The 17,345-nt window shown below is 39.8% G+C and overlaps 1 protein-coding gene across 4 annotated transcripts in view; it reads left to right on the forward strand.

Annotated features, from left to right (window-relative positions):
- The window catches only part of LYRM4 (LYR motif containing 4), a 100,751-nt gene that overhangs the window by 71,888 nt on the left and 11,518 nt on the right, over window positions 1–17,345 (forward strand). The window lies entirely within an intron of this gene.

A 17,345-nucleotide genomic window follows, 5' to 3' on the forward strand; every position in this document is an offset into this window, starting at 1 on the left:
TTCCAGGTAATCTGTGATTCTCTGTACTTCGTCCAATAACATCTGTGTGTTTTTCACTTTTTCTATACATACTCTTCTAACTTTTCACAGTTCACAAGTTGATATTCGTATAATTAAGGGGGAAATTTCCAGTGGATACTTGCAAAAATATTTCAAGTGACATAGAAATTGTAAAGAAAAAACCAACCAACCTATTTCTTTCCCCCTTCACCCCAGAAACTGCTTCTTAAAGATGAAGCAATTAGTACTGTCATTAGTATTGCCCAGAGACAATATCACAGTTCCCACCATATTTTTTTTCTTCCTTGTCTTTGGGACCTTCTGCATGTCACTTCATAATCTTCTATCACAAGTTTTTTAAGTCCAGGTATTATGTCAGTACATTTTTCTACTCTCATTGGTCCAGTTTTGTCTTTCTAAATATCTTCTGCTAGCTTATGGCTGTGAATATAGTCTAATGTGAAGGTCTCTTCTGCATATTCTACATCTGATCCAACCTGTATCACCTAGTCCTCGTTTTCCAATACTCATGTGATCAATTCCCAGCTGTTATTCAGTTTCTAATTTCTGCTGTGAAACCCAAAAATGGATAAGCTATTTCTGTGCTTTATTTACAGAAGTTTACAGAAATTGGCCAGTAGGAAAGTACAATAGTGAATTCCCTTTTCCTCCAGGACAGTTTCAGTGCAAAGGGCAGGGAAGACCACTATGAAGAGCATTGCTATTTTTGTGCTTGTACAGGATTTACAATCTGATAGTTGGATGCCATTATAAAAGAAGGTGAAAAACAGAGCAGGGAATAGGCATTGGTGGGGATTGGTTGCTTGGTTAGGGGTTTGGGGGTTTTATGGAAAAGCTTATCAAACTATAAGATGACCCCAACTCCTGTGAATCATTTTTTAAAATGTAAGGTACTTGATCTTTAATGTTTCTTCTTTTGAAGTATTAAGATGACGGTGATTATGACCTTGTCCTTTCTTTCTTTCCTACTTGTTGTAATTCTTGGTCAGAAATGTCAAGTGTTGAAAACCTGGTCTGTCTATGTGCATTTCTTGTGTGATCCTTTCAAGGACAACGATGAAATTCACAGCATTTTCGCCAACATGGGCTTCCACTGAGAATGTGGATCAAAGCCCAGCAAATAACAATCCACATAAACAAGCTTTCTTTCTTTATAAGAACCAGAATTTAACCATGAAGACAGCAATACCCATTTTGCTATTAATTTTTTATACGATATAAAGGCTCAGCTCCAAAAATCCTAGAAATCAGCCTCCAAAAGGCAGGCATGTTTTATGCTGTCTTCCATTGTTAACGCTAATAAATGTTGCTTCTGGGTTAGTATATGGTAGAAATCCTCCTATTTCATCTACGTATCTCTCAAGAATGGGTGAAATTCACTGCTAGCAAACTAAAACAACAACAGTCATTATGAATTCAGTTCATTTCAGAAAGGTATTTCTTGTTTAAATAAATACCATTGAACATTACATTCAACCATGTTGTGAAACTGGATGATTGTAATTCTTTGTTCAGTCATATAAAAGCTCCCTGTTCCCTCTACTTAACAGAACGGGGTCAACCACAGAGTCAGAGAACAGGATGTGATCTTGATGGATCTTAAAGAATCGTAACTGTTATGCAAGGACAAGTTTTTTTCTAAATTGCCTAGGTATTCCAAAGTAGTGGGACACAGAATTCAATGGTATTAGTAGCTCAGTTGGTTAGAGCGTGGTGCTAATAATGCCAAGGTCACGGGTTCAATCCCTCCTCACTGCAGGGGGGTTGGGCTAGATGATCTCTCAAGGTCCCTTCCAACCCAAAGCATTCTGTGATTCTAATAATAAGCTGTGCCATATAAGACCACAACAACAGACCCTCTTCCACACTAATATTTCTATTATTTAGAGGCTACAGTGGTAGGTAAATATATATCCTAATTTTTGGTGGTGCAGGTGGAAAGGCATTTAGGCCTGCACAATGTTACGTAAGTTGGAGAGAAAAGTACAGGCAGAATCACAACATATGTCCTAATATGCCCTTTATTTTCTCATAAGAAAATACCTTATGATGCTTCTAAATCCTGCTGCTAATTCTACTGTAGAGCAGTGGAACATAGTACAGTGTGCATCCAAACAAGCTCAAAATGAAGCGTGCTAATTTTAGTCAGTGGTGGCTCAGAAGGTCAAATCTTAGCAATAATGTACAGAAGAGCACCCACTCACCACCACTTCTTCTCCCATATGAAAAACTGTTTTAGATGAGGTTCTGTTGTGCTATTTAATACAGGAAGTGCAGTTCATAGTTTGAATATATGCAGAATTAAGAGTTTGTTTTAATGGGTCACAAATGTTTTTAATAAATATTCCAGGCTTGATATTGCTGGAGAGTGTTTTTACCGTACGTTTTATGTTGGGGAGTAGCCTAGCAAGTTCAGTGAAATGAAAATCTTTGCTCTGGCAAGCAAGCAAGCAAGTTCTAAAAGAGCTTAGGCAATATTTCTGCTGCAGAAAATGTCATTTTAGACCTGCCCAAGTTCTGCTCTAACTTGTGAATTTGATTTTTCTGAAATAAAATAAAGTTGTTTGGTTGTTCCTTGCTTCTCCTTCCATGCTGAATTAGAATTCTTTTATCAGATATGCTGCATGGCTCTGTGTTTTATTGCTTTGTTGTGGGTTCTTATTTATTTGTTTGTTTGTTTGTTTATTTAAAGGCCACTTTATGCTTACTCAGAAAATACAGCAGGAAAATAACCTAGGGAATTTGAGCTGTGTGTTAAAAATCACCTATTAAATGTAACCTGGTTTAAGTTACTCAGTTAATTAACATATATAAGTAGTAGATTGGTGATTCTATTTTGCATCTTAGTTTATGCGGGCAGAGAAGAACCTGTACAGATACTTGTACTTTCTGCAGCCACGGTCTCATGGCTATCGAGGAAGGTCAGTAAGGTGAGGGGACCTAATGGAGTCAGAACCCCTGCATTTCCTTTACAAAGGTTAAGAAGATTAGTGTATTCATCAATACAACATTGTTCATAATACATTTGGCATGAAATAATAGTACTTTACAGGGTGAATTTTGTTTAGTTTTATATAATAAAATCCTGCTAGATTTCAGGGCACCAACATTTGTCATGCATTTGACACACAATATAAAAGTTAGAAGTTAATACACTAAGTCATACTTTGCTGAAGAGAGAGAGATTGGATATCATTCATTGCACAGAGGTGGGGTGAGTGGATGTGTTCCCAGTCATGAACCAGTTGTAAAAACTAAGGTACTTTGTCAGGAACGGGGGGGGGACATGGACAAAGGCTGGAAACCTGTCTGCCATCTTGTAAGGAAAGGAAAAGGTGAGACGAAGGAGGAAGAGAGATACCTTTGATGTAACATACCTCAGTGTAGATAGGTTAATTGTGTTTTTTCTTTTACTTCCACACCTGTGTCTTTAATGAATGGTTGCACGTTGTCAGTTTTGAATTTTATGAATGAATAACTGTATGTCCACTTTATTGTAATTTGAATTGATGCTGGGTAACAGCAAAGCGTAAAGTGAATCCATAGACCAGGAGTGTAGAACACTTCTCACGTCCTTGTCCTGCAGTGTATTTTTCATGATACCCAAAGATTAACAAGAGGGGACCCATTTGAGCCACTTGAGCCATGTAGTGAGTTGGCACTGCAAGAACTAGCCATGGCAGCAGAGGTTTCTTCTACCACCTGTTGGTTACATTCCTGACATGGATCAGTGTGTTAGGGTACACACTCAAACACCAAAGATTGTGGAGAAGTAAAACTGTAAAAGGTGTATTCACTTTTTTTTTTTTAGTAACAGGTAGAAATCAGTACCCAGTCCATTTCAGTTGTTACAATTGCACTGATTATGACCTAAAAACTGTTTTCTCTATAGGAATATATTTACCTAATTATTTTTAAGTAGATAATATTTTATTTCTGTTTGCATTATTTGCTGCCTTATTAATTAAGTCCATGCATCTACCTGTCCTGTGTATTAATTTCTCAGTAAATTCTACTAATTAAGGAATGTAAGTCAAGGTTTTTCTGGTAAATAGCTGAAGATCAGTACAAGCAGCATGCTGGCATCCATTCAAATAAAGCATTTAGGCGTTTTATTAGCAGCCTCAAGGACTCTGTTGCCAGGTCCTACCTAGATGAACTTTGAAGGTACCATTCACATAGAGAAGCAAGTTCCGATAGGTCTGGTTTTCATCATTAATCTTCTCAATAAAGTCAATGAAAGGAAAACAAGAACATACCTAAAGCTAAAACAGTCTGAAAGAAAACTTTGAAATAGTTTGTTGAAAGCTTGAGCTGCTGCGTCGCTTGCTTGTAACCTAGCACTAGGAATCCACATCCATAGGAAGCCCACGGGGTGACTGTAGTTGAGTACGTAGTCTAGCCTAGAGCCACCACCCAGAAGCCCCCAAAATCAGCTGCCCTCTGGCTGCCATTCTCACAGTTGCCTGTTCTGACAACGGGGAGAGACTCGGTGTGTATCAGCTCTTGACTGATGCTGGCAGTCCATGCAACTCTTCATTAAACATCTTTTAGGGCAGGTCTGCTCAGGGTTGTGCTCATACTGGCAGTCCCCTCGGCATACCTTTTGCATTGGGACTTCAGAACGGCTGTTCTGACATAGGTGGAACTGAAGGGGCATGGGCAGCCATGAGAAAACTTCCTTAGACCATCTCTTGTACATACACAGTCATAGGAGGGTTTTAATATCTTCCATAGCCTGCCCCAGTAGTTGGTTTTGACTGTGTTTGTGATGCGTTTTTCTGGAGAAGCAAAGGAGTCAAGCTCCAGAGGCTTGGTTCTTGCAAGTGGCAAGGAAATATGCCAGTGTATGCTCTACCTGAGGTACTGTTTTAGAGTCCTGGCTGTGCTGCATTGCGTATATGACTCAGAACGAGTGTTACGAAGGTGTCAACGCACCCGCAGCGCCATCTGATAACCCATAGCATCGGGGAGCGGCAGGCATGGAGCTGCTCCGCATGGGCTCCCTCCCAGCAGCGGTGCCCCAGGCCCCGGGGGCTGCTGCTCTCCAGCAGCAGGGAGAGGGCATGCTCCGGCACCCAACACTCAGAACCAGCTGCTAACACCAGCGGTGCCAATAATCTCTTTAAAAAGGAAAGGGGAGAAAAAAAGCATTCCCAAGTTGGTGTTTAGACAAACATAATTTGTTAAATGGGCTGACTCTTAGTAGGTCTCACTGCCTTCCATGCCTCGGGATGCTTGAGAATTAAGGTACTCGCTTAGACGCTGAAATAGGAACTAAAGCCTCTTCTGCACACACACGTTTCTGGTAATGCTGATGCCACCGCTTGCTGTTGTCCTGTTGATCTTTTTTTGTTGTTGCTGTTGTAGAGGCTGTTGGTTTTTAATCTCTTCAACAGCTGACATACTGTTTTACCATTTAATCATTCTGCCACTGTCCTTGCAGACCTCAGTGTTTCCATAAAGCAGCAACTGTCAAATATTAGCCAGGATTTAGTTATTTACTTTAGTTCTTTACATAAGGGCTTACTTACAGCTAAGACATGCTTTTTATCTCTCCTGAAAGATACATTTACTTTCAAGGAAGAATTAATTAAAATGTGTTCTTTTTACTTAAAAACCATTTGCTCCTTCCCTTTCTATGAGTGCTGACCTAGCGATGTAGGTTGGTCCTTTAAAGAAATGAGGAAGAGGGGGGACGTGTCGGGCGGGGGGGTGTATATTTTTTTACTAAAACATATGAAGTGACAAGAGTCTTCCACTGAATGATGATTCTGGGCACTTAATGAGAGTGTTTAATCTTTTATTATAGAAGGTGGCAAACATTTTATTTCAAATACACTTGTGCAAATGTGGAATTTAGAAGAAGTGAAGGTTCTGTAGCTTAAATAGTTACAGCTTTATCTTGGAAATTACTGGCAATGCTGTGACTGCTTTAAAGCAGAAGGTAACATTGACCTATTATGCTTGTCTCTTCAGACGTTAAAGTCTATCTGTTAGAGTTAATGTTATGAAGAGTGGAGTTCTTTTTGCTATTTTAAACTATGTCCATTGACTGTAACTATGCTATGGTTTCTAAGACTGAAAAGATGCTCAGAATTTCCTATTCATATAAAAGAGGAGAAAGTTTATTTTTATTAGATAGAAATCTGGAAAAAATTGTTGACAGGATTTTTTTTTTTTTGTCTGCTGAATGAAAAGGCACTAACTTTTTGTCATCCTTTTTAAAAACTGAATTTGGACCAGGTGGCTTTTCTCCTTGATAGGAAAAGCTTGTCAGCTAGACCTTTGGCACTATTTGCTTTGTGCTATGACTCTATTATACTTCAGGGAGAATATTTTGAACCAGACAGTACGTTGTGGCAACAGTACAATCACATCCTCTCAAGGAGCACTTGGTGACTTGCTTGGCAAGGCAGCACTCCATAAATGACTACCTCAGCAGGATTCAAACTAAAATTATTTAAAATGTTATCTACTGCAACTCAATTTAGATGCAGGAGGACATTTTCCCTTTGTTACAATTTTATTACTGTATCAGTTTAATTTTTTATTATTCAGGACTAGGTTTATCGGCTCATATTTCTTAAGCTTGTAGGGCTGAACATTGTAAAATCAATATTTCTGCTAATTAAGGTGTTTTTTGGGAGTGGATAATCAAACAGTATAGTGAATCATTAAAAACTTACATGCTAATATTGACTAGAATTATTGGCACAAAGAGATGAAATCTCTATGCCATGGACTTTTTTCGTTCTTATATTTTTTACAGCAGAAGCAAAATGCGTTGAGTAAAAATTGATGTTCTCAGCGTTTAACAGTGTAGAGGTGGTCCTTTATGGATATAAAAGCAAATGCAGTGTGTTAAAATTCTGGGCACTCATATGTAGCATTTTCTTTCCCATCATTTAACTTAGCAGTAAATGGTGTCTGACTTCAAGGGGTCTTACTGTGTTTTGAAATAGATGGAAAGCTCCTGCCTCTTATGAAAATATTGGATCATTTATAATTTATTGCCATTTTTTGTGAGTAACTTTTTACCCTCCAAAAGAGGTTTCTTCTTGTCTGACATTGAGTAATGTTTGGGTTTGGTTTGGTTATTTGTTTACATTAGCTGTGGCCTACTAGTACTTGCTTCTGGCCTTCTCAGCCAGTGTTACTAAACAGACCTGTAAGTGATGATTTGTTGTCACATTAGGAAAAAGCTCCTCTTCCCCCAGTTCCCTTACCATGAAATTAGTGACTGCAGGTGGGATGCTGGACGCTGTTGAACACCATCATTTTATTCTATGCATTTCACTGACTTTTGCCTTAGAAACCCATACTCAAGAACCTAGGGTCTGCTGTCAGATCCAGAGTGACCTGACTTTTCTTTCCGGACTGGATTCTGCATGAATGAACTGTTCACAATCCTTTATGTAAGAGTGATACCTCTTTGGCAGGGTTTCTTCAGGGCTGTATCATGTGCAGGGGCTACACCTTTTTTTTAAGGAAGGTAGAGTAAGACAAAGACTGAAAATACAGTCATTCACTATTCGGGTATAAAAACATGAAGTAGAAAACTCACTAATCTAACATGAGCTAAGCCAAACATTGCATCTGCTCAGACTGTTTTGCTCCGTGCCTTTTTAGCTAGACTGTGACTTAAGAAGTTGTTCTGCAGTTCTTCATAGCCTTCATAATGAAAGGAAACTTGGCATCACTGTAGAACTAAGGCATCAGAGTTTAGCTGGGTGGTGGGAAGGGGGGACCTAAGGAGAAATTATGTCAAATACCTTCTGAGCCATGGAAAATGATAAATGTGTTATCACTGTATTTCTTTAGAAAGTTGCTCCCTACAATGGTTAATACATTATTATTGCCTAATCAGAATTTCAAAGGAAAAGCATTTTTTGATGAAAGCACAGTATTTATCATTCTTGTTTCTAAGATTAACTTCCTCAGTTTGCATGGGAAGTTTTGTAACACTTGCATATTGACTCAGGCAGGCTGCAGTAATTAGGGCAAGTTTTAGTCCGTCTCTTACAAGAGCCTTTGACATTTCAACGTTTCCCTCTGTGACTGAAAAAAATTGAATTTATGTCCCTTAACATCAGCTGGGACAAAGTAACACAGTGAAATACAAGCTCTTGTGGGTGCTTCCAATTTATATATGTTAGAGGGTTTGTATCTAAACTAGAGAGAGATAGGCAGGTATTTGCCACCCCGTGGAACAAGCTACAGTGTGACTTTGCAGGAAAGGAGTGACCTGAGTTAGCGACCGTCGCATTGCATGGCTTTTGCCGTGCCTTCAGCAGAAGGTAGTTTTAGCTGGCACTGGAAGTAGGGACCATCAGTGAAAGGTGGGTGATGAGGTACTTAGCCACTGCATGGGGAGGAACACCTGGGAGTCGGTGGTGACTCTGAATGCACCTTCCCTTATTTGGTGGTAACTTGCTGGTCTGTCCTGTCTGAACTTTAAAAAGACAGTTTGTGGACTTGTAAATTCCGGAAATCTGCTTTTCTGTGGTGTTGGGTCTCATGGCTCAATTATCATAGTTCTCTCATCACTTAGAAGGTCTTGTATAAGCCTACCCTGTAGTTGAAACATTTACAACTTCCCTCTCCTGAACTGATTCTCTGGTGGCTAAACAGAGAGACTTGCACTTAAGCGGTAGTCTTTCCTCCAGAGAAGCCATTAATTTGGTTTTCTCCTGTAGGTGGCTGCCAGGTATCCACAGGAACTTGTGAGAACTTAATATCTTTACTGTGCTGTAAAAGTGGGTTGGCAGCTTCAGAAGCTGCTACCAGCATAAATGCAGACCATACAACCATAAAAGCCTACAAGGCTTAGGAAGATGGTTTAAATGTCACTTGAAAGAATTTTCCTATAACTAATTATGCTGTTAAAGAATGAGTTTATGGAGGGAAGAATATACATGGTGAAAAATCAAGATAAGAAAATTTTAAGTTATTAGTTAAATTTGATTTGCATGCTTGCAGTTTAAAGAAATTCCTGATTGGCTAACTCTACTTCTTTGTATTTTTATTTTGCTGTATATTTTAATGTAACTATTGATTGGATTGCAAGCTTGCAACAAAGTAAGAAATATTAGCCTATAAATGCTGATTTGTCCTGTGCACCAGTTTATAAGATTTTTTAAATTTTTTTTAAGAAACATAATTCTTGCTGAGTTGAGAGCTTTTTCTTTTACTTGTGAGCAGTAGATATTATTGTACCTCACACAGAGTTGCTATAGGCAGTGTCAGAGTGCCTGGAAAAATCTCTCAAACTGCTTTCAGAAATGGCAAGAAGTTGTCAATTAACCCTGGAACTGTACAGCAAATTAGCAAATGTAGCATCTTGAGGATAATACATTTTCAGTCAGTCTGCTTTTTTAGTAAAAGTGCATAGAGAACCCCAGTGATTAAGCCCAATGTTTAGAACTGAGAAGTATTGTCACATAATTAACTCTTTAATTTACCCAGGGAATTTTATCACCCTGTTTTAAATCTGCCCAAGTGACTGGTGTAAAGAAGATCAGGTCAGGGAGGGGGGAGGGGGGCAGAAAAGTCTGGAGAAGTTGCCATCTGTTTCTCCTTCTGGACAGATGTTGTCAGTGGGGAGCCCCCAACCTGAGGGAACCATAAGACTGAGCTCCCCACCTGGTCCAGATGCTCCATGGTTGTAGGTGGGTATGGTTTAGGAAGTTGCTTTTTCACAAATAGTTACCAGTCCTATAAACAATGGAACAACAGGTGAAAACTTAAGAGACTACGTTAGTATGAAGTTTACCACAAATCTTCCCTATGTCTTTGCAAGTAAAGGCAGGGGGTTTTTTTCTGACTATAATTTCGGTCTGGAAGAGCAATGAAAGCCTGTGGTACAACCACAGTTGTCACCATTTTTTTAGTATCTGAGAAAATCCCCTTTGACTGGTGCTGGGTTAAACAATGGCCTCAGCTCTGGCAAATCAGCACCAAGCCCATTTTAAAAAAGTTCAAAAGTAATTTATACCAGTTGTTTACAATGTGGATTTTGAAACAATAGTCATCTTCAAAAAATCGCCTGTCTTTGGGGTTAGCTATAATTGCCATTCTCTAAAACAAACAAATACTAGATACAGCATGATTCATTTAGTAGCAGCTGGCCACTACACCAGGAGCCACTGAATGGGTTAAGAAAATACCACCTAGCGTGATCAGAGTACAAATAGTTTTGCATATACTCCAACTCTGATTCTGTTGAAGCGCTGGCTGCATGAGAATAATTGACATTTACGAGTATGCCAAAGGGCAAAAAGTTCAAACACTTGGATGTGTTTGGGAGGAAATCAGATTCTTTGGATTCAGTTGCAAGGGCAAACCAGCCAAATCTTGCCACAAAAAGTGTCTGTCTTGTATGGGTCAGGCTGCCTTCCTCACCAAGCACTCTCATGATAGCAGAGGATAACCAATGAACACAACAAAATAACCAAATTTCTTTTCTCACTGACACATAAGTGGTGTCCTCTACAAATCACAGTTCGATGCAGGCCAGACAGCCCCGTAACAATTTTAAGTTGCCTGTGAGTTTCCCAGAAGGCAAAACCATTGGGTGACCCAGTATCATCTTCCTGCTGGTTCTGTGGCAGTCCCCAGCTCTGAGCCTCACAGCATACAAGACCAAATACACATCATAAATAAGATGGCGAAGGGTGCTTTCCTTTGCCTGTGAGCCACCACACTCTGGAGTTCATCACACAAGGTCACGCTGTATTTATTCCAAGGGTCCACTCCGATATAATAGACTGCCTGAACCACAGTGTGGTAACTAGACACAGCTGGGCATTCTGAAGGACTCTGCCTTAATAATAATAATAAGAGCAGTCAGTCAGGTCACCTTTTCCTACTTGAACCGGTTTCTACTGTCAGATTGGTTGCAGATGTCAAGGTGCTCTCGCAGCCTGTTCAGAAACTGTCAGCTATTAGTCCTGCTTTCTCTGCTCCTGACTGCATGGATGTTAGCTGGTTGAGTACTTCTGGTGTAGGCTGTTATCCTCCTTCCTGGTATCTGGATATTTGTACACAAAGGGAGGAATCTTTCCATAAGGAACTTACCACTTGAAAGCTCTCCCAAGAGAAAAATATTTCTGAGGAAAATAAAAATAGAGTGACTTTTTTTTACTGGTTTTACTCTTTTACAAGGTCTAAGCAAAATGATCAGCCACCAAGCTTGAGAGTTCAAAAGAAGTACAAAATGGACATTATATGGTAGAACTCATTGCCACAGCATGCTGGGGAGGCCAGCAGGTAGATCAGTTCAAACAGGGATCAGACAAATTAATCAAGCCTGTTAAAATGGTGGTATGGTTGGAGCTACATGGCCCTGAAGTTGCCAGAAAGTTGTGGTTGCTGGAAGCAGAGGCGGCATTCCAGCAGAAGGGATGTATGCATGTGTGTCATATTCATGCTCCCTTTCCCTGAGGAACTGCTGGTGGCCGGTGGTGGGGACAACATACTGGAAAAAATGGATCCTTGAATTGATCTGGTACCACAGTGCTTATGTTCTCTTCTTACGCCATTCTTTTCTCTGAAATGCTTTGGGGTTTGTGACCCTTGTCATCTACCTCTACAGATGGGATCACTTAGAAAGAAGTGATGAAAAGAGGAAGGAACTGTTTTCCCTGTTCTCCTGGGTGCTCCAGTCCAACCTGACCACCTCTGTTCCAGAAAGGAGGATTCATTTTTAATGTTGAAACATTCACAGTAATGCTTGTAACTTCGTAAGGGGATGGAAGAAACGTTTTTCTTGTACTCTGTGTCTTTAAAAGCTACTTATAATTAAAAGAAGGGAATTTCCACATGTGAAAACTAGCTTTGTTCAAGTGTGCTTGATGTTTTTGCACATATTAAATTTACAGAAATATTTGAACCATCCATAATTTGTGGATGAAGTTTTGGTTGCTTGTTTGTTTCTTAATCCAAATATTAGCATATCAGGCAATGGAGACCTGAAGTTGAAATTCTCCATCAGGAAAACTAGACTGCTTTAATTTGCTCTAGGAGAAGTGACATGGAAAAAATATAAAAATATACAACCGGACACTTCGAGTGTACTATTGAATTTAATTAAGAGCCCTTAAGGTAGGCAGATTCAATTACACTATCTTGAAAGTTTTTTGTTATGATACGAGGATTTTTAGAAATTCCTGACAAAATGAAAACCACAGTGAAACTAGACCTTTTCTTAAAGACTAATAGCATGAAGAGCATTGATACATAAGCCTCATAGAATACCTGAGACTGGAAGGGGCCTCTGGAGGTCTCTGGTCCAGCCCCCCTGCTCAGAGCTGGTCAAGGTAAAGCGGGTTTATCTATAAAGTACCGTGCAGATAAACAACTGATAATTGCAATTCTAACTTCAGCTTAAATAAGTTTGCCTGCGTATGGAATCTAATTCTTAAAGTAAATTCCTGAGTTTTTCTGTACGTTGAGTTCTGCAAAATGGTGTCAAGTTTTTGTGGTTTTAGCAATACAGAGAAGTGCTGTGTTGCACAAGAAACTGGTGGGTTGCTACAGTCTTTTCATCCCTAGCTGTGAAGGCATATCTTCAGTTTAATTGAAAGAAAATGGGAGTATTCATAAAATACTCCAGAAAATTATTTTTAAGGGATAATACCTATTCTGCAGTAGTTTCTGTGGCAGGAAATAGTATCATCTGCATTGGTTGTAAGATCTTGTATGTGATTACTTTTTAGGAAATATTTTTCAACTAATCATATCCTTTCTGTTATCCCCTTGATGGCTATGGATCATGGGACATTAGTCATCAAATAAGGATCATATTTTCAAGCCTGGGATTGTAGATCTAGCATACATTGGATTTGGGAACCAGAGCAGAGATTTGTTTCAGGGCTCGTATGACAGTGCAGCTACATCGTGTGGTTTTGTTTATTCAGTTGTGCTTGCGTAGCACTGAGCAGGAGCAAAATACTGCATTGGTTAAGCAGTAAATGGTTAAACACAGTACTTAGGCTTGCATGTTTTTTAAGTGGAATTTTCTGGAATGTCTTTTGAAGTGCCACAATGCCATCTACTGGCTCACTTTTCTGTGTTTTTTCCCACAGGGGGTTTGCTTTTGTACAAAGGCTTATATGTAAGGTTTATATGGTATATTTAAATAGCAAAACAAACAAGCTGGCATAGAATGAGCAAGATATTTTTTGGATGCATATGTATGCTAAAGGACATATATTAAAGAATCATTTCTAATCTCTTGCCAGTTAATTTTGTTCTGCTTTTGTTAAAAGTAACTCTGAAATGACTAGTACTGAAAGATAATGGAGGAATCTCTGTTGACCATTTATGTCACTCATAGTAGCTTTTGTGCAAGTAGCTTCACTGTTTTCTGTCTATAGTCAGTCAGTTTCCGTTTTTGTTTCAATATTTTTATACAGAGAAATGGAAAGAAAAGAAATATGTAAGCTGTCAAGCCACAAAAACTGGAAAGTGTTGTGTTAGAAATTATTTCTGACAGGATTCTTCACTGACATATTCCTAGATTCAATATATTCCCCTTAATTGGAAGCTTCTCTCCCTCCCCCCACCGATGTGTTTTTAAACAGTGTTTTCAAGATTCATCAACAACCTTCCAAGGACCAAAATTCCGTAAGCTTTCTGTTATGGAGAGGCATGTATTAGAAAATATTATTCTCAGTATCAAGCTGCTTATACCAGAAATGAGCAGTGGGCAGTAATAAGTTTTGATTGGTTCTTGGTTTTAATCAGTCTGCTTAATATTATCTATAGGAGTAACCCTCAGTCTTCCATTTGCTGCCAAAAGAAATGAATGGGCAAATACCAAAATAATTTCCCGAAAAAACAGGAACTGTAGATACAAGTAAACACTGTTATTTGCAGTTTCACTGCCTGCTTTTTCTTGAAGATATCTGGAGAGTTTCCTCATTAATTGGTTATTTTGTTTGTCTTCATAAAATACTCCTTCAGTTTTAATTTGTTTTTCCCCTGCATGTTCAGTTTTTCCTAACAGAAATTTTTCAGAATCCTGCCTTTCTTCAGTCTAGTTAGGAGAAAGAGAAACATTGGTAATGGCTTGTAACTCTTTGGATTGTTTTTTAAATAGCTTTGTAATTCACTCAAGTACAGCTCCAGAGTCATTATTCAAAACAAAACAGCTAGAAAAAATTTCCAGCTGTTTCCTAAATGGTGTATAATGACAGTAAATACAAACATCTGTGCCCTTCCTGGCCTTTCACCCTCTATCCCACTGACATTCAGAAGGTCAAGTGGGTCTTGCAAGCCCAGTTTTTATCTGGTAGGAGCTGTGTCTTGCTGACAGCTGCGGAGCATTTTCACGTCCATGTGTGTGCTGGTGGAAGAGCCTGACTGCTTTTGGCCAGCTCATACGGAAAGGAAGGTGTCTGTGTGTTAAAGTTAGTGCTTGTTTGTGGCAATGGGTTATTACACTGCAGTTGGCGTGCTGTACGCTGGGAGCAGTGAAGCTGAAATGATTGTACTTGGCACCAGTGTTGGTTTTTGTCACATAAATGATCCGTGTCAGAGAGGTTGCACTGGGGAGCGGGTCTTGTTAGCAGCTCGGGCTTCCCAGTCCTTGCTAAACAAGCCACCCACAAGCCATATGGTAGCTTTGCTGAGAGGAAAGCCCTTTGTGGCACTCCCATCGCTGTGCTGTTTGGTTTTGGCTGGGGCGTTTTGCTTGAGGAATGCTCCACTCCGTCCTGTGCAGAGGAGCAGAGATTGTGCCTGCCTATATTTGGAATAAGTGCTAACCTCTCACTTCTAATTGTTATCTGTGCTGGGAAATACCAGGGCAAGCCTCCATTTACAGTGACATTAAATAAGGGAGAATTGGCCAAACCGGAAGAGCAAACAGGATTATTTTATACCACACCTTCTGTTACAATCTGTCTTTTTTTCTTTTTCTTCTGCAAACTGTCCTGTGCTATTGCAAAGCAGGAAGAACTCATTAAGCCAGTTGCTGAAAGTGTTTTGCCACCCACACTACTGAAAAGAACTCTTTGTACAGAATTAGCTCTTACCAGCTGTGCTAAACCCAGTGATTTATCTTTGCCATAAAAAAAGAAAAAGGTGCTGCTATAGTTTATTCCAATTAAACAACTTAATGTAAGTGATACCCCATATCCACACAAACACAGATATCTCATGTTTAAAACCTGGAGGGTTTGCACATAATTATTTTCTCCCTTGTTAATTATTCTTAGTGTTTGTAAAAAGGGCTGGGCTGAGGAGCACTGGGAAATTAACTCATTTGTGTATGGAACTGGCTGAGCGTGAGCTCGCCGGCTGCAGAGCAGTTGGATGACAGGACACTGGCTTAAACTTGGGCAGGTTGGAGCACGAGGGCTTGGATTCAGCTGGGTGCGGTGCTGCAAGCAGCGTTTGCCTCAGTGCTGAGAGGCAGGGGTAGTGATTCCGTCCCCCGGGGAGAGGCTGTAGGAAGACAGAGTCACAAGAGACAGAAGTCCACCCACCTTCACCTAGAGTATCTCCAAGAGGGACAGAGTGGTTCACTGTGTTTGCAGTTACAGCTTCACAGAGAGACTGCTTAATAAAGTAGATCAGCATCACATCTTTTTGACTGGGGTGTTGGTTTGGAAACTGAACTGAACCAGAGACTTGATCTCAGGGTGTCTGTGGTACAGTGCACGGCAAGTGACAACTCACAGCCACAAACCTTGACTAAAATTCAACAAACCCATCATCAGTCCAAAAACATCAATGGCCTTTCTTCTCATCTGCTCCCTACTCACATTTTTGAAGAGTGTAGACAGTCCAGGCAACGCTTTTTCCAGCTGAAGTTCCAAATTGTCCTGGTTTAGCCCCAGCCAGCAACTCAGCACCATGCAGCCGCTCGCTCACTCCCCCTACCCCGATGGGATGGGGGAGAGAATCAGAGGAGTAAGAGTGAGAAACACTCCTGGGTTGAGATAAGAACAGTTTAATAATTGAGATAAAGTAAAATAGTAATGATAATAATAACAATGTAATAATGATAATAATAATAATGATGTACAGAGCAAGTGATGCACAATGCAATTGCTCACCACCCGCCGACCGATACCCAGCCAGTTCCCGAGCAGCGATCGCTGCTCCCCGGCCAACCCCGCCCAGTTTATATACTGAGCATGACGTCATATGGTATGGAATAACCTTTGGTCAGTTTGGATCAACTATTCTGGCTGTGCCCCCTCCCAGCTTCTTGTGCACCTGGCAGAGCATGGGAAGCTGAAAAGTCCTTGACTAGCATAAGCAGTACTTAGCAACAACTAAAACATCAGTGTGTTATCAACATTCTTCTCCTACTAAATCCAAAGCACAGCACTATGCCTGCTACTAGGAAGAAAATTAACTCTATGCCAGCCGAAACCAGGACACAAATGCTGAAGCCTTTGATTCCCAAGAGCTGAAGGGACTACCTCTGTTTCCATGAGGGTGTGAGAACAAGGATGTTGTGTGTTTTGTACAGCTTTCACCAGAGCTCTTCCAAAAGAGGCAGGGGGGAAGAAAAATGTTCTTTGAAGTGCAGGTCACTTTCAGGTGTGGGATTTGGAGATACTAAACCAAGAATGATGGCTGAGCAACAAAAAAATCCTTGGATATCCTCCATCAGAGAAAGTCAGATAAACAAGGGAATTATCTTTGTGATTCTATCAGGAACAGATGACTGTAGTTTAGTAATCTGTTAGAATTTTGCCAAAAAAGGAAGTCTTGTTAATGCAGAAAAATAAAAACTCTTATCCCTTTCCTTATGCACTTGCAGATCAGCTAAACACTGCAACAGGGACTTGACTTGTAAGTAGTTACATAGATGAGGTGCTCCTTTCTGGGTGAAGATACAGATTGAATCAAAAACATCCAATGCAAAATTTATCTTTGGAAATACAGATATATTTTCTAAAGATAAATTCAGTTAGTTATTTCGGTTCTTTCATATATAATTTTGTAATTTGAATGTGCACAGAGAAAACATCAGCCTGTAATCATGTCTGAGGTGTGTGTAAGGTAACATCAGTGCAGAGAAAGAGACATTGGAACCTTAAAGTAAGTTGTTCCTCATATAAAATTAAGTTTAATCCTTGGTTTTAGCCTCCTTGAAGGACAGGAAAAAAAGGAGTTTCTCTGTGTCTTGGAAAAGTATATATGTTACAGGATTGACTTCTTTTTTTCCCAAAATGCTGAAAGACCTTGTTACTTTAAAGTGGTATTAAAGCACCTGGCAGTTTTACAAAATGCAGTGTACTTGGTGCCATCTTGTAGGCAGCACTAGGAATCTCAGTAAGGACAGTCTGGAGTCTTGAAGC

This window comes from Pelecanus crispus, chromosome 2, assembly GCF_030463565.1.
Source record: "Pelecanus crispus isolate bPelCri1 chromosome 2, bPelCri1.pri, whole genome shotgun sequence".
Taxonomy (NCBI): Eukaryota; Metazoa; Chordata; class Aves; order Pelecaniformes; family Pelecanidae; genus Pelecanus; species Pelecanus crispus.